Below are 16,838 nucleotides of genomic sequence, written 5' to 3'. Positions count from 1 at the left end.
ATAAACACAGATAATAGTTTGTATGTCAATTTTCTGCAAGTGAAAATAAATGTTACCAACATATTATGGAAAGTAAATATTTTTAAAAAGCAAGAAGGTAGCAGGAAAGAAAGAGAAGGAAAGGAATTACATAATGTAGTGGCTTTTACTGGTTTTGTTTAAAAAAAAAATCAGCCTTTGAAGACTCATGGAAGGTTTATCTTGTAGCAGAACTAAAGGATACTGTCAGCATTTCCTGTTTTTAGGGATTCTCAGCTGTAAAGGAGACAACTTCCTTATTAAGTATTGTTCGGTAATGTTCTGAAACACTACAGTTCACAAGAGTGTTACCACAATGTTTGGGGCAATTGCAATAATATTGTAGTGTTTTTGTAATACTTTCTTCCAGGCTGAAACATGCTGATTTAAGTAGTATAACCAATACTTCTTTGAGTTATATGCTTCCTCTGTACAATTAAAGACAAAAATATCCAGTTACTTCTATTAAAGACCTCGATTCAGCAAAGCAGTTAATCATTCTTTGACAGGGTAACAGGTCTTGTGGATATGGGGGAAGCGGTACATGTTGTATCTCTTGACTTTAGTAAAGCTTTTGATATTTTGTGCATGACCTTCTGATAAACAAACTAGAGAAATAAAACTAGGGAAAGTCATTCACTTCTATGATTCTACCTGCTTACCTTTAAACACATGAGTAGTCCCATTAAAATGTTGTACTGGCCTGGGCACATAGTCACTCAGTTGTGAAGCTGAAAGTCCCAATGCAGCATCAAGCTTTATGTGGGCAGTCCTCTGCGCACACACACAGAGCCCCACTGATTTTGGTGGAACATAGAAATTGCCATAATGGATCAGACCCAAGGTACATCTAATCTGGTAACCTGTTTCTAATGGGGGCCTTGTTCTGAATGCTTCAGAGGACGGTGTAAGGGTAAGAAATAAATACACTTTCCTGATTTTAAAATATTCTAACCACACTTCTTTTTTATTTTGGTCAACACTATGTCAAGAAATAGTTTGAAAGGCTGAGGTTTGAAAGCTGAAACTTGACATGTAGATGGACCTTAAGGAGGAGAAAAGACTACAATTCTGCCTGGCCCATATCTGAGCTGAGCATGAGGTCAAAGAGGATACTTTCTTGCACCTTCCCCTGCCCTGTGAATCCACCATAGGACAGGCATAATCTGACACTTGAAAACTAAATTTTAAAAACACCACTCAATGTTCACCTTGCACTGCTAATATCTTAATAAGTAAGCAAGTGCAGAACTTAAGCTTCATATTTGCACCTTCACCTATGTAGTATTTTCTATTCCTATATTTCTTATATGTGCAGCTTGACTCATTGTTACTTACGAGTCTGATCCTACAAGCTCTCTGGTTGGGCTATATGTTTTTAAACATATATCACAAAATATATAGGATAAATATGACTGGAGTTAGCAACTCTGTAGAAATTTTCAGCCAGGCTAGTATTAGCCATGGTAACTCCACTGATGTCAATAGAGCTATGCCAATTTACACCAGTGAAAATCTGAATTCTTAATATTTGCAAAAGACATTCAAAGTAAAAGGAAAACAGTTTCTTTCATAAAGTTTGGAACAGAGTGAAAGAAAAAAATCTGCCACCATTTCACTCAGATGAGCATTTGAAAAGTCTACAGATAACAAGGCTGTTAGCAAGAATAAATGGAAAATAAATACTCCAGACTAAAGCAATGTTAATTGTTTTATGCAGTGTCATCATTACAGAACTAGTTGCTTCTTTATCCTAGGGTTGCCAATTTTGGTTGAACGTATTCCTGGAGGTTTCATCATGACATAATTTTTAATTAAAGACCATCTGTAATTTCTGGAGACTGGAGGACAATCCTGGAAGGTTGGCAATCCTAATTTGTCCCATTTTTGGTCTCTCTGAGCACATCTCAGGCCCTCATGCCTTTACCTACCACAGAGCAAAATTTTACAAATCTTCAAAGACTGGGCCCTGGGCTACAGTATCCTGTGCGTCAACAGTTCTTACCCAGTTTGGGCATCTGCAGTTCTTCCTTTCAGGAGTCTGACCAGTCATATACAGGGATCAGACAGCCTTCTTAACATAAAGGTTTTGTTTATTTTAGCAGTTGGAACAAAGCATTTGACGGGTGTGGGGAAATGATTTTTAAGCAGCAGTCTACGTGCATGTCTATCTTCCTAGTAACCCCCTTTTCCTTTCCATGTTGCTCAGGAGCAGGCAAATCTCTCCTGTAGCCTAGGCACTTTACATAATTAAGGATAATGGAGATCCTGGGGGCATGACACAGCTCAGATGGGCAATTAGGTGGGAATCCTCTAGTCACCCCTGTACAGTAGTCTTCTTACTCATATGAATATTTATAGTTGGCGGTGCCTTTACCTGGACAGGCACTGTATACACTTGTGTGTGTGTACCAGTTGCCACTAGGAATAAAAAAAATATATAATGGCTCTTACACCAGCAAACACCTACAATAGAAACCACACAACTCTACTTAAGTTATCCTAGCAAAATACAATGGAAAATGCAACAGATTGATATAGCTTAAATTGTTACAACCATACCAGGTCAGTAGGTGGTGCTGAAGTGGTTCAGCTAAGCAGACAGCTTTCAAAAGCAACTTACACCTTACCAATACTCTTAGCACTGCACGCATATCCACCGCATCCTTGAGTGTGCACTGTCCCTTAGGTTTATAGTCCTGGGTCCTCTCTTGCATTAACATGCTGATGAGCAGGAGCTCAGGCCAGCACTCCCCAAGTCTGGCAAGGCAGTCCAGGTGAAACAAAGAGGAGTGAAGCAATTTTGTATTGGGCACAGTACTACCTGGAAATAACAGTTGTTGTCATCAGCTAGGTCTATACTATAGACCCATATTTGGTATAACTACATTGCTCGGGTTTATACGGACCTAACTCCCTGTGTAGACAGCACTATGTCGACGGGAGAGCTTCTGTCGACATAGCTAATGCCTCTCAGGGAGGGGTATTAACTATGCTGACAGGAGCAGTGCTCCCATTGGTGCAGGTGTTTCTAAAGCTAAATGCTGTATGTGAAGACAAGGCCTCAGAAAGCTATAGCCCCTGATTCTGACATTTTTCTTCTTCAACTTAACATAGCCACACCAACTCTTAACAGTGCCTCTTCAACTCAGAGAGAATAGCCCTGAATAACTCTCTCTCTCTCTCTCCAGTCATCTGTGAGCCTGCCCTTGTTATATTTTCTGTTGCCTCCTGTAATTATTTGAGTTCCTGGGCTCAGTGGATCCTCCCCGTAGGCTGGGGGAGGTTCCTTTAGCTGTGGGCGGGCTTATGCCGGCCAAGCTCCCTGTAACCCAAGAGGACTAACAAGCAGCCAACTGCAGCGCAATCTTAATCCTGGGCACGTCTTTAACCCCAGCAAATCAACCCCAGGGTTCTGTCACAACTTTTCCTGGGCCAGCCAGACCCCAAAGGGAGCAACTACCCTCAGTTCTAGCTCCCAGCCCAAAATGGAGCCAGTCACCACCACTGCAGAAGCCTCTCCCCAGGAAGCACATTCCAGTTCCCGAGGGTGCCCACCACTGTATCATGGGATCTGTATTCCATCAAATCCAGTATACAATATACAGAGGTCTGTCTGATCAGATCATCTCTGACAGGGTACAGAAGCTCCTCAAACAGGGGCCCACACTTAGGGTCATACTGTCCTTTGATGGTGACCCAGGCAGACCTAGTTTCTCGAGTCACCAGCAGGGGACTTTTGTGTGTCAGTCTGGTTCCCAACAAATGGCTGTCTGAGAGAGTGTCCCTCTTTAAGCCCTTGATACAATTATTTGTTCCTCAATATTTGTAAGTCTTTTCCTTTCCTGGTCAAAACCAGTTCTGTAGGTTGGCTGAAGCTGGAGGCAAAATTATCAACACTAATAGGTCTGACTTTGTTCCTTAACAACTTGAGTGTTTGTGAAAGCTGGCTATCTGGAGCCATTCTTTCCTTCTTGCCTGTTTTTCTACACAGCCTGCTATCGAGCTAAACCAATATATTCATACAGTAAACATCTCAATAGCCAGGCCAACATACAGAATTCATAAATTATTACAAGGCAGTTCCAAATCCATCATACATTGTTTTTAAAGGTACCACATGGCTATAAATATTTTCCTAAAAATGCCAGAACTAAGTCCAAAACCTGCATGTTTAAGTCTTTTAATGTAGAAGGCCTCATCCACCACCAATTTCAGTTTTGCACCAATGAAATTACTTGCTTCAGTAGACTTATACAACCATTAAACTGGAATATAGCAGAGGTGAATAAGGACCAGAATCTAGCAAATCCCGTAGTAAATATCCTGACTCATTAACATGTTTCTTTCAAAAGGCAGCACTCAAAACTAAAGATGTTTTATGGTCAGATTTAATGTCATTTGTTCATTATAGACTGCTAGTTCTTGGAACAAAGATACACGCATTATAGTTGTACAGGGATCTTGATCCTGGAAGTGGCCTAAGGAAAACCCACATTTAATCACACCTAAAATATACTACTTCTGTCTCCCCCCCTCTAAATAAAGCATTGATCACCTAAATCAGTGAAGGAGCTTATAAAAAGCCATGTTACATACTTAAGACAATTTTCAGGTGTATGCCAGCATGTAAACTTTTGAATAACTAGCCCCAATGGTGCTCAAGATGAAGCTCCAGAAACACAATGGAGAGATCAATGACTTTGTTTGAAACTGGCAGCACTTAGGCTAATAATATTGGGACCTGTAACCCATGTTGACAAGTCACACCCATGGCTGCACCCAAGGAGGTGGGAGGTACTGGGTGCACATCCTGGGGAGTTTGAGGCATTTGTAAAGTGAATCTTTCAGTTTTCAGTTCAGCTAAACAGCCAGAACCTTTGCCTTAGCTCCCCTCAGACAACCTCTCTTCTCCCAACAGGTGGTCTCCTTACCTGCCACTGGCTTCTTTCAGGGAGGCCCAGTGACCTGCATCTTCAGGGAGGAGCTGTATGCCAGTTCCCCCCTTGGGCGTCTTCAGCAGGAATTTCACACACTCCCATCTGGGTCTCGGAGGACAAAAGACAACACCACTCTCTTCATGGGGGGGACTCCAAGGTTCTCACCTGTTCGTCTACAGCAGTGGTTCTCAACCTATTTATCACTGTGGGCTGCATATGCGAATCACAATGTGTTATCTGGGCCCCAGATTGAGAACCACAGCACTGAACACCCCCCCCCCCCCCCGCCAGCTCCGGTGGTGATTTAAAGGGCCCAGAGCTCTGCTGCAGTAGTGGCGGCCAGAGCCTGGGGCCCTTTAAATCGCCCCTGAGCTGGTAGCTCCGGGGGTGATTTAAAGGCCCCAGGGTTCCCAGCCTCAGCCAGAGCCCTGGGGCCTTCAAATCTTGATTTAAAGGACCCGGGTATTTAAAGGCCATGCCTCTTCCGGTCGAGGCCACACCTCTTCCGGTCGAGGCCACGCCCCCTGCTCAGGACTCTGGAGTACCGGTAAGTCCTCTAAGTTACTTAAGTTACCTCTGGCCTTTGGTGAGGTATCTTGTCAAAGGCTTTCTGAAAAACCTAAGTACACTATATGCCCTGGATCTCCCTTGTCCACATGCTTGTTGACCCCGTCAAAGAATTCCAGTAGATTGGTGAGGCATGATTTCCCTTTACAACCATGTTGACTTTTCTCCCAACAAATTATGTTCATTTATATGCCTGACAATTTTGTTCTTTACTATAGTTTCGACGAGTTTTCCCGGTACTGAAGTCAGGCTTACCAGCCTGTAATTGACAGGATCACCTCTGGAGCCCTTTTTAAAAATTAGGGTCACATTAACTATCCTTCAGTCATGTGGTACAGAAGTTGATTTAAATGATAGTCGTTCTATAATTTCACATTTGAGTTCCCTCAGAACTCTTGGGTGAATACCATCTGGTCCTGGTGACTTATTACTGTTTAGTTTATCAGTTTGTTCCAAAACCTACTCAATCTGGGACAGTTCCTGAGATTTGTCACCTAAAAAGAATGGCTCAGGTATGGGAATCTCCTTCACATCCTCAGCCGTGAAGACTACTGCAAATAATTCATTTAGTTTCTCCACAATGGCCTTATTGTCCTTGAGTGCTCCTTTAGCATCTCGATCGTCCAGTGGCCCCACTGGTTGTTTAGCAGGCTTCCTGCTTCTGATGTACTTAAAAAGAAATAGCTATTACTTTTTGAGTCTTTGGCTAGCTGTTCTTCAGATTCTTTTTTTGGCCTTCCTAATTATATTTTTACACTTCATTTGCCAGAGTTTATGCTCCTTTCTATTTTCCTCACTAGGATTTAACTTCCACTTTTTAAAAGGATGCCTTTTTGTCTCTTACTGCTTCTTTTACTTTCTTGGTTAGCCACAGTGGCACTTTTTTGGTTGTCTTACTATGTTTTTTAATATGGGGTATATATTTAGGTTGAGCCTCTATTATAGTGTCTTTAAAATGTTTCCATGCAGCTTGCAGGGATTTCACTTTTGTGTGCCTTTTAATTTCTGTTTAACTAACTTCCTCATTTTTGTGTAGTTCATGTTTCTGAAATAAAATGCTACAGTGGTGGTCTGCTGTGGTGTTTTCCACACCACAGGGATTTAAAATTTAATTGTATTATAGTCACTATTACCAAGGGGTTCAGCTATATTCACCTCTTGGACCAGATCATGTGCTCCACTTGAGACTAAATCAAGAATTGCCTCTCCTCTTGTGGGTTCCAGGACTCGCTGCTCCAAGAAGCAGTCATTGAAGGTGTCAAGAAATTTTATCTCTGCATCCTGTCCTGAGGTGACATGTACCCAGTCAATATGGGGATAATTGAAATCCCCCATTATTATTGAGTTTTTTATTTTAATAGCCTCTCTAATATCCCTGAGCATTTCAGGGTCACTATTACCATCCTGGTCAGGTGGTCTGTAATATATCCCTACTGCTATATTCTTATTATTAGAGCATGGAATTACTACCCATAGAGATTCTATGGTACACTTTGCTTCATTTAAGATTTTTACTTCATTTGATTCTATGCTCTCTTTCACATATAATGCCACTGCCGCACCAGCACAACCTGTTCTGTCCTTCCAATATATTTTGTATCCTGGTATTATCCTCATTCCACCAAGGTTCTGTGATGCCTATTATATCAATATCCTCATTTAATACAAGGCACTCTAGTTCACCCATCTTATTTAGACTCCAAGCATTTGTATATAAGCACTTTAAAATCTTGTCACTTTTTAGCCGTCTGCCATGACAGGATGAAATTGAATGGGACTCTTTTTCATTTGACTGTATCTCATCAGATCCTACTCATATTTTATCATCTTCCATCCTCTCCTCCTTACTAGGACATAGAGAATCTCCATGAATAGATCTTCCCCTAAGGGATGTTTCTGTTCGAACCACATGCTCCTCAGCACCTGTCAGCTTTCTCCCAGCCCTTAGTTTAAAAACTGCTCTACAAACTTTTTACTTTTAATAGCCAACAATCTGGTTCCATTTTCGTTTAGGTAGAGCCCAACCTGCATGTATAGGCTCCCCCTTTCCCCTAAGTTTCCCCAGTTCCTAATAAATCTAAACCCCTCCTCCCTACACCATTGTCTCATCCATATATTGAGACCCTGCAGTTCTGCCTGTCTATCTGTCCATGCAGGGCTGTCCTTACCCATATGCAAAACACTCAGCTGCGTAGGGCACCAGGAAATTTGGGGCACCTGGTGCCCTGCTCCACCCCAGCCCCGCCCCCACTCCCCTGAAGATTGCAGCCAGGCCCGACCCTGCACTCACCGGTAAGTACAGCGACCTGGCCCCAGCTTGCTCGGCTCCCCTGGCTCCCACCCGCGCCGCCGTTGAGTGCTGGGTGGGGGGCGGTTCCTCCCTCCCCCCAAGCCTGGGAGCAAAGGAAGCAGAGTAGCCTGGGGCCCCAGGCCTCCACAAGCGGAAGCGGGGAGAACTGGCCCCCAGGCCTCTGCGGGGGTGCTGTGTGGGGTCCCAGGCCTCCGTGGGGGTTGGGGGCTGGCCACTTCCTGTGGGAAGTGGAGTAACCTGGCCCCAGCCTGCTCCACTCCCCTGGCTCCCAGGCGTGGGGGCGGGGGGAACTGCCCCACAGCACTCACTGGCAGCGCAGCTGAGAGCCAGGGGAGCAGAGCAGAGCAGGCTGAGGCTGGGTCACTCCACTTCCAGCAGGAAGTGGCTAGCCCCCATCCCCCACGGAGGCCTGGGGCCAGCCCCTCCCCATCCCGTGGAGGCCTGAGGCGGGGCCCCACATAGCCCCCCCCACTCTCCCCCATGGAGTCCTGGGGCCCCACACAGCCTCTCCACGGGGGGGCTGCATAGGGCACCAAAATAGCTAGGGACAGCCCTGTGTCCATGTACTTGGAACTGGCAGCATTTCAGAGAACGCTACCATGGAAGTCCTTAACTTCAATCTCTTACCTAGCAGCCTAAATTTGGCCTCCAGGACCTCTCTCCTATCCTTCCCTATGTCACTGGTACCTACATGTACCACGACACCGGCTCCTCCCCAGCCCTACACATAAGTCTATCTAGATCGAATCCCCCATAACCGTTACCTGTCTCTTCCTAATAACTGGAGTTCCTTCCCTTGGAATGATGTGGTCAGATCGTGTGCCAGTTTACGGTTCCTGTTTCTTTAGGACAATTGTGGCAAGCAGTAAGGGAGTTAGCTCTTTTGTTAATCTCGTTAATTTAAATTAATTCTTGAGGCAGAGTTGCAACTTGGGAACCAACTTGCTGGTGTTTGGGCTGATATTGCTGAAAGAGAAAATTGCTTGCATACCATTTGTGACCACCTCTGTCCCAGGACTCATTGATGTGTAAATAGAACAAGTTACATTAAGAATATAAACCCAGTCCATATCACTGATTTCTATTCCAGTGGGAAACAGACCTAGAAGACCCCGACATCTGTTAGTACTTGACAGAAGGGCACCAATATATACTCACTTATAGTGAGCTCATGACCATGGCATTTAATTATCAAAAACTCACAGTACTGATTTTCCTGACTGTCATTTTACAGGGTTTGAGACTGTGGCTGGCTTTTAGAGTTTAATTAGAATTACAACCTGTATAGCAAACCACAAACTTAGTTTAAAATCCCATTTTTTCATTCTTTCTTGCATATAATGATACAGCCTCATGCTCAAAATTTTGCTTCCCTAGATGGAAGTGATAGGAGAAAATGATCCTTAAATCTACATATCATAATCTTCCCCCTGTTATTTCCTGTCCACTAGCCTCACTTTCTTTCTATTTCTCCTTCCCTTTCATCCCAACTTTGCTTTGATCCTTTTGTCTTTTTTCTCCTCTCTTCTAGTGTTTCTTGTTTCTTTTTGCAGAGCAATGCAAATTTTCAGGAAAGCTCTAATCTACTCTCCCTTTGAGAATATCAAAGAACAGCAAAAAATGCTGAGTGCATTAGTGAGGGAAGCTCTGCAGGCAGTGAGAAGGTCAAACAGAGCAAAGCTGAGCAGATTTGTTTATATAGAAAGGTGTGCACTGGAAAACGAATGTGCAATAAAAGATGCTGAAAAAACAGGGAGCAATGTCTGAAAACTAGAGACCTGGCAATGAGAAAGGCGGGGGGCGGCAGGTGGGAGGAGTCTCCCTGTGACAAGTTTCACTTGTATTATGGCCCAATCATGCCATGGGGTGGTTGCTGCAAAGAACTCTGCATGAAGAACATCTGGTATAACCACTGGGCATTCTCCACATGGGGGATCTATGCAGGATTATGTGCTCATTGGTTCAGTCCCACTAGGCAGCTATATGCATCTGTAGCACCTAAATACCTTCAAAAATCTGGCCCTTGGAGGCTAGTTTTAAACATGTTTTCATCAGTCAGCACTGCACACGGCTCAGTATTGTGAAATAACTTAGCTCTTTGTACTGTAGTTCCAAAGAACCGTTTCCATTCTTAAATCTAGTGAAATTCAGCCCGGAGGGCTTCAAAAGGTCATCTCTGTGTATTAATCAGAGTGGAGTTTGCTACACTGAACACCTCAGAATCAGAATGAATTGAGAAATAGGACTGTTCTACTAAGAATGTTTCTTTTAAGGCATATGGTGTTAGACTACACACACACACACACACTCACTTGTAAGGCTACAGTAAGTCTGTCAGCATCTCCATTTTGCAGCCTTTGGCTAACAGTTTTGTAGCTCTAATGCACAAATTTGATCTAGACTAAAAAATAAAAAATGTTTGTCTCAACCCAGTAGCAATTTTTTTATTTTATTTATTATTTTTAAACATATTTTACTTTAATCATTTTAGCTATTTTGAAATTACAAGAGGAAAAAACAATGTGACGATTTCTGGCTTTAGAAGCACTCCTCTGCTTTTAAATAAAATCATTCTTTTAAATTAAATTTTTGCAGGATGCTATCCTATGATGTGGGAATTAAAAAAAAAAACAAAACAAACGTGGTCAGTATAAAACTTAGAAAAACCACTACTGCATATAAGGCACACAGTATTAATGGGTCATCAAAAATTTCACAAGGCTATATAGTACAGAGGATCCTTCATACACACAATCTGTGACTACGTATTGATTCAATATATCCTAAAAACTCCTAAAGTATCTTTGGAGTCTATTTTATTAGTAATCTACATTTTATGGCTTTCCTAAATCTGTTGTGCCCAGATTTAGCCCAATGTGGGGGGGAATATTGTCAATTTGTCAGGAACCTAAGGGCTGTATTTAACATCTTATCCTGTGAAGTGCAGGGCTCCCTCAACTCTTTTCAATGAGTTTTGAAGACTCTCAGCTCCATACATGATCAGAGCCTTTATTTTCATGAAGTGACGCACATTACAGCCATCCTCTGTTTAAAAAAGAAGTGGCCCATGAGATAGCGTCGCTGATCCTGCAAACACTTGTGTGTGCTTCATTTTAAGCAAGTGAGCAGTCCCACTACAGCCAAAGGTTTTTAACCATTTACAGAATTGGTACCAAAATACCCCAGCACACAATGTTCCATTCTGATACAAATGACTTTCCTCTTGGAAGAAGATGGGACATTTCATGTTCATACACATAGTTTCCATGAAATCTATATCAGTATTAAACACTAAAAAAAAGAACAGGAGTACTTGTGGCACCTTAGAGACTAACAAATTTATTAGAGCATAAGCTTTCGTAGGCTACAGCCCACTTCATCGGATGCATAGAATGGAACATATAGTAAGAAGATATATATATACGTACAGAGAAGGTGGAAGTTGCCATACAAACTGTAAGAGGCTAATTAATTAAGATGAGCTATTATCAGCACGAGAAAAAAAACTTTTGTAGTGATAATCAAAATGGCCCATTTAGACAGTTGACAAGAAAGTGTGAGGATACTTAACATAGGGAAATAGATTTAATATGTGTAATGACCCAGCCACTAACAGTCTCTATTCAAACCCAAGTTAATGGTATCTAGTTTGCATATTAATTCAGGCTTAGCAGTTTCTCATTGGCGTTTGTTTTTGAAGCTTTTCTGTTGCAAAATTGCCACCCTTCAATCTTTTACTTAATGGCCCGAGAGGTTGAAGTATTCTCCTACCAGTTTTTGAATGTTATGATTCCTGATGTCAGATTTGTGTCTATTTATTCTTTTGTGTAGAGACTGTCTGGTTTGGCCAATGTACATGGCAGAGGGGCATTGCTGGCACATGATGGCATACATCACATTGGTAGATGTGCTGGTGAACGAACCCCTGATGGCGTGGCTAATGTGATTAGGTCCTATGATGGTGTCACTTGAATAAATATGTGGACAGAGTTGGCATCGGGCTTTGTTGCAATGATAGGTTCCTGGGTTAGTGTTTTTGTTGTGTGGTTGCTAGAGAGTATTTGCTTCAGGTTAGGGGCTGTGTGTAAGCGAGGACTGGTCTGTCTCCCAAGATCTGTGAGAGTGAGGGATCGTCCTTCAGGATAGGTTGTAAATCTTTGATGATGCGTTGGAGGGGTTTTAGTTGGGGCCTGAAGGTGACTGCTAGTGGCGTTCTGTTATTTTCTTTGTTGAGCCTGTCCTGTAGTAGGTGACTTCTGGGTACTCTTCTCTCTCTGTCAATCTGTTTCTTCACTTCAGCAGGTGGGTACTGTAGTTTTAAGAATGCTTGATAGAGATCTTGTAGGTGTATGTCTCTGTCTGAGGGATTGGAACAAATGCGGTTGTATCTTAGAGCTTGGCTATAGACAATGGATTGTGTGGTGTGTCCTGGATGAAAGCTGGAGGCATGTAGGTAAGTATAGTGGTCAGTAGGTTTCCAGTATAGGGTGGTGTTTATGTGACCATTGCTTATTAGCACAGTAGTGTCCAAGAAATGGACTGCTTGTGTGGATTGATCTAGGCTGAGGTTGATAGTGGGATGGAAATTGTTGAAATCATGGTGGAATTCCTCAAAGGTTTTCTTTTCCATGGGTCCAGATGATGAAGATATCAAAGTAGCGCAAGTAGAGTAGGGGTGTTAGGGGACGAGAGCTAAGGAAACGTTCTAACTCAGCCATCTAAGTCAATCAGTGAGTATTAAACACTGTTGCATTTGGCTCTGAACTTGCACTATGGCTACCCTTGTGCTGCTAGGTGCAAACTACAGGGTCATTGTCATTTTAAAAATCATATTTAAGAAATAAAATTTCCTTCCCATATTATTAATCTAAGGAGGTATAAAAATTTTGTAAGAATTAAAAAAAATCAAATTTGTTTTTCCACAAGTATTGAAATTTTCTAGCTATAAAATTAATTTATCTCTGTATTAAAAACTATAATAGACTACTCAATTTCACTTTTTGATTCTAAAGCCCTAGCACAATGCTGTAATGTTTGGGTTTCTAGCACTTCAAGAGAATGATAAAATCCAAACAGAAAACTATATTAATTCCTCCCCCCTCCACTCTCAAAACTATTGTTTTAGGAACTAAAAATGAGCAAAGATACAAGCAAAATATTCTTTGAGCATAATGTAATAACAAAATTTTATGTGCATGAACAAAATCTACCTTTTATTAGTATAATAAGCAAAGTGATTACATACCATAGTACTGACCTCCTGGGTTCATTATTTCAGTTTATAGGCTTCCTTAAGTGGGTACCTAATGAGGAGGAAGGAAGAGAGTATCAAGCAAGAAAGAGTGAAAAGAGGAGTGCAGGAGAAAAAAAATAGAAAGACCACAGAATCCTGATGTTTCTCCCCCTGAAATCAATGGGAGTTTTGCTATTGGCTTTAATGGAAATTGAGGCACTCAGCTCCTCCTAGGATTGGGCTTCGTAAAAAGAGGTTAAAAAAGACAAAATGGCTGTCTGCGAAGAGTGGAGATACTTATTTGTAGCTGAGATTTATGGGTTATATGGCCAGTGTTTTCAAACTGGCATACTTAAAGTTAGGCACCTGCATCCACATTTAAACACCTAAATAAGTGGTTTGAGTGCAAACATCTGATGCTCACTCCCAATGACTTCAGTGGAATTAGGAACAGGCACCTCCAGATGGTCTCCATTCTTAAAGCTGGTTTTAAAAAAAATTGCTTGAATCTTTGAAAAATGCTCTGAATCTTTCTATTTATATTTGCTTTTATAAAACCTTGTTTTAACAAACCTAAATTTGGATATTAATGTGTTTACTAAGACACAAATGGGGAAAGTCATTGTTTCAGTGAAAATCAAGTCAAGCTGAAACTGCTCTATACACAGCAATGCAGCACATATTAAATTTATTAAAAACTGGCTAACTTATAGATCTCAAAAAGTAATTGCTAGTCGGAAGTCATCAAATAGGGGAATTCTAGTGGGGTCCCACATAAATTTGTACTTGGCCTACTGCTATTCAATATCCTCAAACTTTACCAGCAATAATAATATACTTTTTCAAATAATTTGTAAAGATATTGAATAGCAGTGAGCCAAGAACAGATTCCTGTGGGAAGTGTAAAAACAACAATCACCACATAAAGATCAAATTCTTATGAATTCTGCATTTTCTGTGGCTGTGTGAAGTGCAGGATGTTGGAGGTAGATTTTTGAAAGCAGTAGCCCCTTTTATTTTGCAGGAAAACATCACAAGAGCCAATGGCAACTGGAAGTTGAGGCTAGAAAAATTTAGTCTGGAATTAAAGTGAACATTTTTAACAGTGAGGGTAATTATTCATTTTAACAGCTTACCTAAGGATGTGGTGGATTCTTCATCAAATGGAATCTTTAAATCAAGACTGGATGACTTTCTAAAAAATATTATTTCACTCAACTAGAAGGTATGGGCTGGATGCAGGAACTACTGGGTAAATGGCCTGTGTTCTTGTGAAGGTGGTCAGACTAGACTATCATAAGGTTCCATTCTGACCTTAAACTCTGTTAATAAGAAGTGAAAAACACCAGAATACCAGAGAGGCAATGTCTACTGTACTTCCACAGGGAACCAAACTCATAGACTTTAAGGCCAGAAGGGACCATCATGATTGTCTAGTCTGACCTCCTGCACATTTCAGGCCACAGAACCTCACACACACACTCCTGTTATAAACACTTAATCTCTGGCTGAGTTACAGAAATCCTTAAATAAATGGTTTAAAGACTTCACGTTCTTCACCATGTACACCAGTTTAAACCTGAAAGTGACCAATGCCCCATGCTGCAGAGGAAGGCAAAAAAAAACAACCCAGGGTCTCTGCCAATCTGACCTGGGGGAAATTCCTTACTGACACCCAAATATGGCGATCAGTTAGAACCTGGGCCTGTGGGCAAGACCCACCAGGTAGATAACCTGGGAAAGAATTCTCTGTAGTAACTCAAAGACCTCTCTATCTAGTGTCCTGTCTCCGACTGTTGGGGATTTTTGCTAATAGGCCACATGCCACTGTAGGCCGTCCCATCTTACCACCCCCTCCATAAACTTATCAAGCTCAGTCTTGAAGCCAGTTAGGTTTTTTGCCCCCACTGCTCCCCTTGGAAGGCTGTTCCAGAACTTTACTCCTCTGGTGGATAGAAACCTCTGCCTAGTTTTGAGCCTAAACTTGTTGATGGCGAGTTTATATCCATTTGTTCTTGTGTCCACGCTGACACTTAACGTAAATAACTCCTCTCCCTCACTGGTATTTATTCCTCTGATGTATTTATAGAGAGAACTTATCTCCTCTCAGCCGTCTTTTGGTTAGGCTAAGCAAGCCAAGCTCTTTGAGTCTCCTCTCATAAGGTAGGTTTCCCATTCCTTAGATCATCCCAGTAGCCCTTCTCTGCACCCGTTCCAGTTTGAATTCATTTTTCTTAAAGATGTGTGCAGTTCTGGTCTCCCAGTATTCCAGATGAAGTGTAACCAATGCCTTGTATAATGATACTAACATTTCCCTATCTCTACTCAAAATACCTCACCTGATGCATCCTAGGATTGCACTAGCCTTTTTCACAGTTGCATCATATTGATGGCTCAGTCATTCTGTGATCAACCAATACACATAGGCCTTTCTGCTCCTCTGTCGCTTCCAACTGATAAGTCCCCAGCTTATAGCAAAAATTCTTCTTGTTAGTCCTTAAATACATGACCTTGCACTTTGCACTATTAAATTTCAACCCATTTCTATTACTCCAGTTTACAAAATCATCCAGATCTTCTAGTATGATATTCCAGTCCTCCTCCATGTTAGTAATACCTCCCAACTTTGTGTCATCTGCACATTTTATTAGCATATGTACTTTTAGTGCCAAAGTCGGTAATAAAAATGTCAAATAAAATAGGTTCTAAGACCAATTCCTGAGGAACTCCACTCATAACCTCCCTCCAGCCTGACAGTTCACCTTTCAATATGACCTGTCGTAGACTCCCCTTTAACCAGTTCCTTATCCACCTTTCAGTTCTCATATTGATTCCCATCTTCTCCAATTTAACTAATAATTTCCATGTGGAACTGTATCAAATGCCTTATTGGAATCCAGATAGATTAGATTTGCATTTCCTTTGTCTTAAAAAAAAATAATTATCTTCTCAAAGAAGGAGATCAGGTTGGTCTAGCATGATCTACCTTTTGTAAAACCATGTTGTATTTTATCCCAATTACTGTTCACCTCTATGTCCTTAACTACTTTCTCTTTCAAAATTAAAAACTTTCAAAGTTTACTTATCCTCCCTGATTTAAAAAAAATTCACAGATAGGGAGAGCATTCAGAATGACCAGACACTGTTTTTAGCTAAGGCCTTCTCTACACTGCCACTTACAGAGCTGAAACGTTCTTTGCTCAGGGGTGTGAAAAAACACACCCCTGAGCGATGCAAGTTTCAGCATTGTAAAATGGCAGTGTAGATAGTGCTACAGTGCTGGGAGTCGCACTCCCGGTGCTGGGAACTATTCCCCTCGTGGAGGTGGTTTTATTACAGCGCTGGGAGACATACCCTAAGGTGCCAACAGAGGAAAAGTAAAGTAAGAGGTAAATTATTGTTTCCCCTCCCACCTTTTACTTCTCTTGTCTATTTGGATTACAAGCTCCTCAGGGAAGGGATTGTCTCTCATTGTGCTTTTGTACCATGCCTAGCACAATGTCTCTTTGATCTTGGTTGGGCCCCCAAGGTGCTGCCATAGCAAATAATAAATGCAGCAGGATAGCAATGATTTAATTTCTATCCATGTCCAGGAGATGGCGATAATTCATTACTACTCAGAAGTTACAAGTGGCTTCCACACATTTTTCTACTCAGTAAGTAAGTCTTGTGAGTTCACATAGCAAACAGCATCAGTATTCACTATTCCTTTAAGTTGCATCCAAAGTGGCATCAGGGTCACTGGTTTGTTGTGCAGGGCATTGCGTCA

General features: G+C 41.7%; 1 long non-coding RNA gene across 1 annotated transcript in view; it reads right to left on the bottom strand.

Annotated features, from left to right (window-relative positions):
* Positions 1-11,155: 11,155 nt before the first annotated feature.
* The window catches only part of LOC142073166 (uncharacterized), a 36,614-nt gene continuing 30,931 nt past the window's right edge, over positions 11,156-16,838 (bottom strand). The window contains exons 2-3 of the long non-coding RNA XR_012669867.1: positions 13,082-13,139; positions 11,156-12,195 (exon numbers count right to left, since the gene is read on the bottom strand). This is a non-coding gene — a long non-coding RNA (uncharacterized LOC142073166). The remainder of the gene's footprint in view (positions 12,196-13,081; positions 13,140-16,838) is intronic.

The sequence above is a fragment of the Caretta caretta genome, chromosome 9 (assembly GCF_965140235.1).
Source record: "Caretta caretta isolate rCarCar2 chromosome 9, rCarCar1.hap1, whole genome shotgun sequence".
Lineage (NCBI taxonomy): Eukaryota > Metazoa > Chordata > Testudines > Cheloniidae > Caretta > Caretta caretta.
This window is presented reverse-complemented; position numbering and strand designations above follow the sequence as displayed.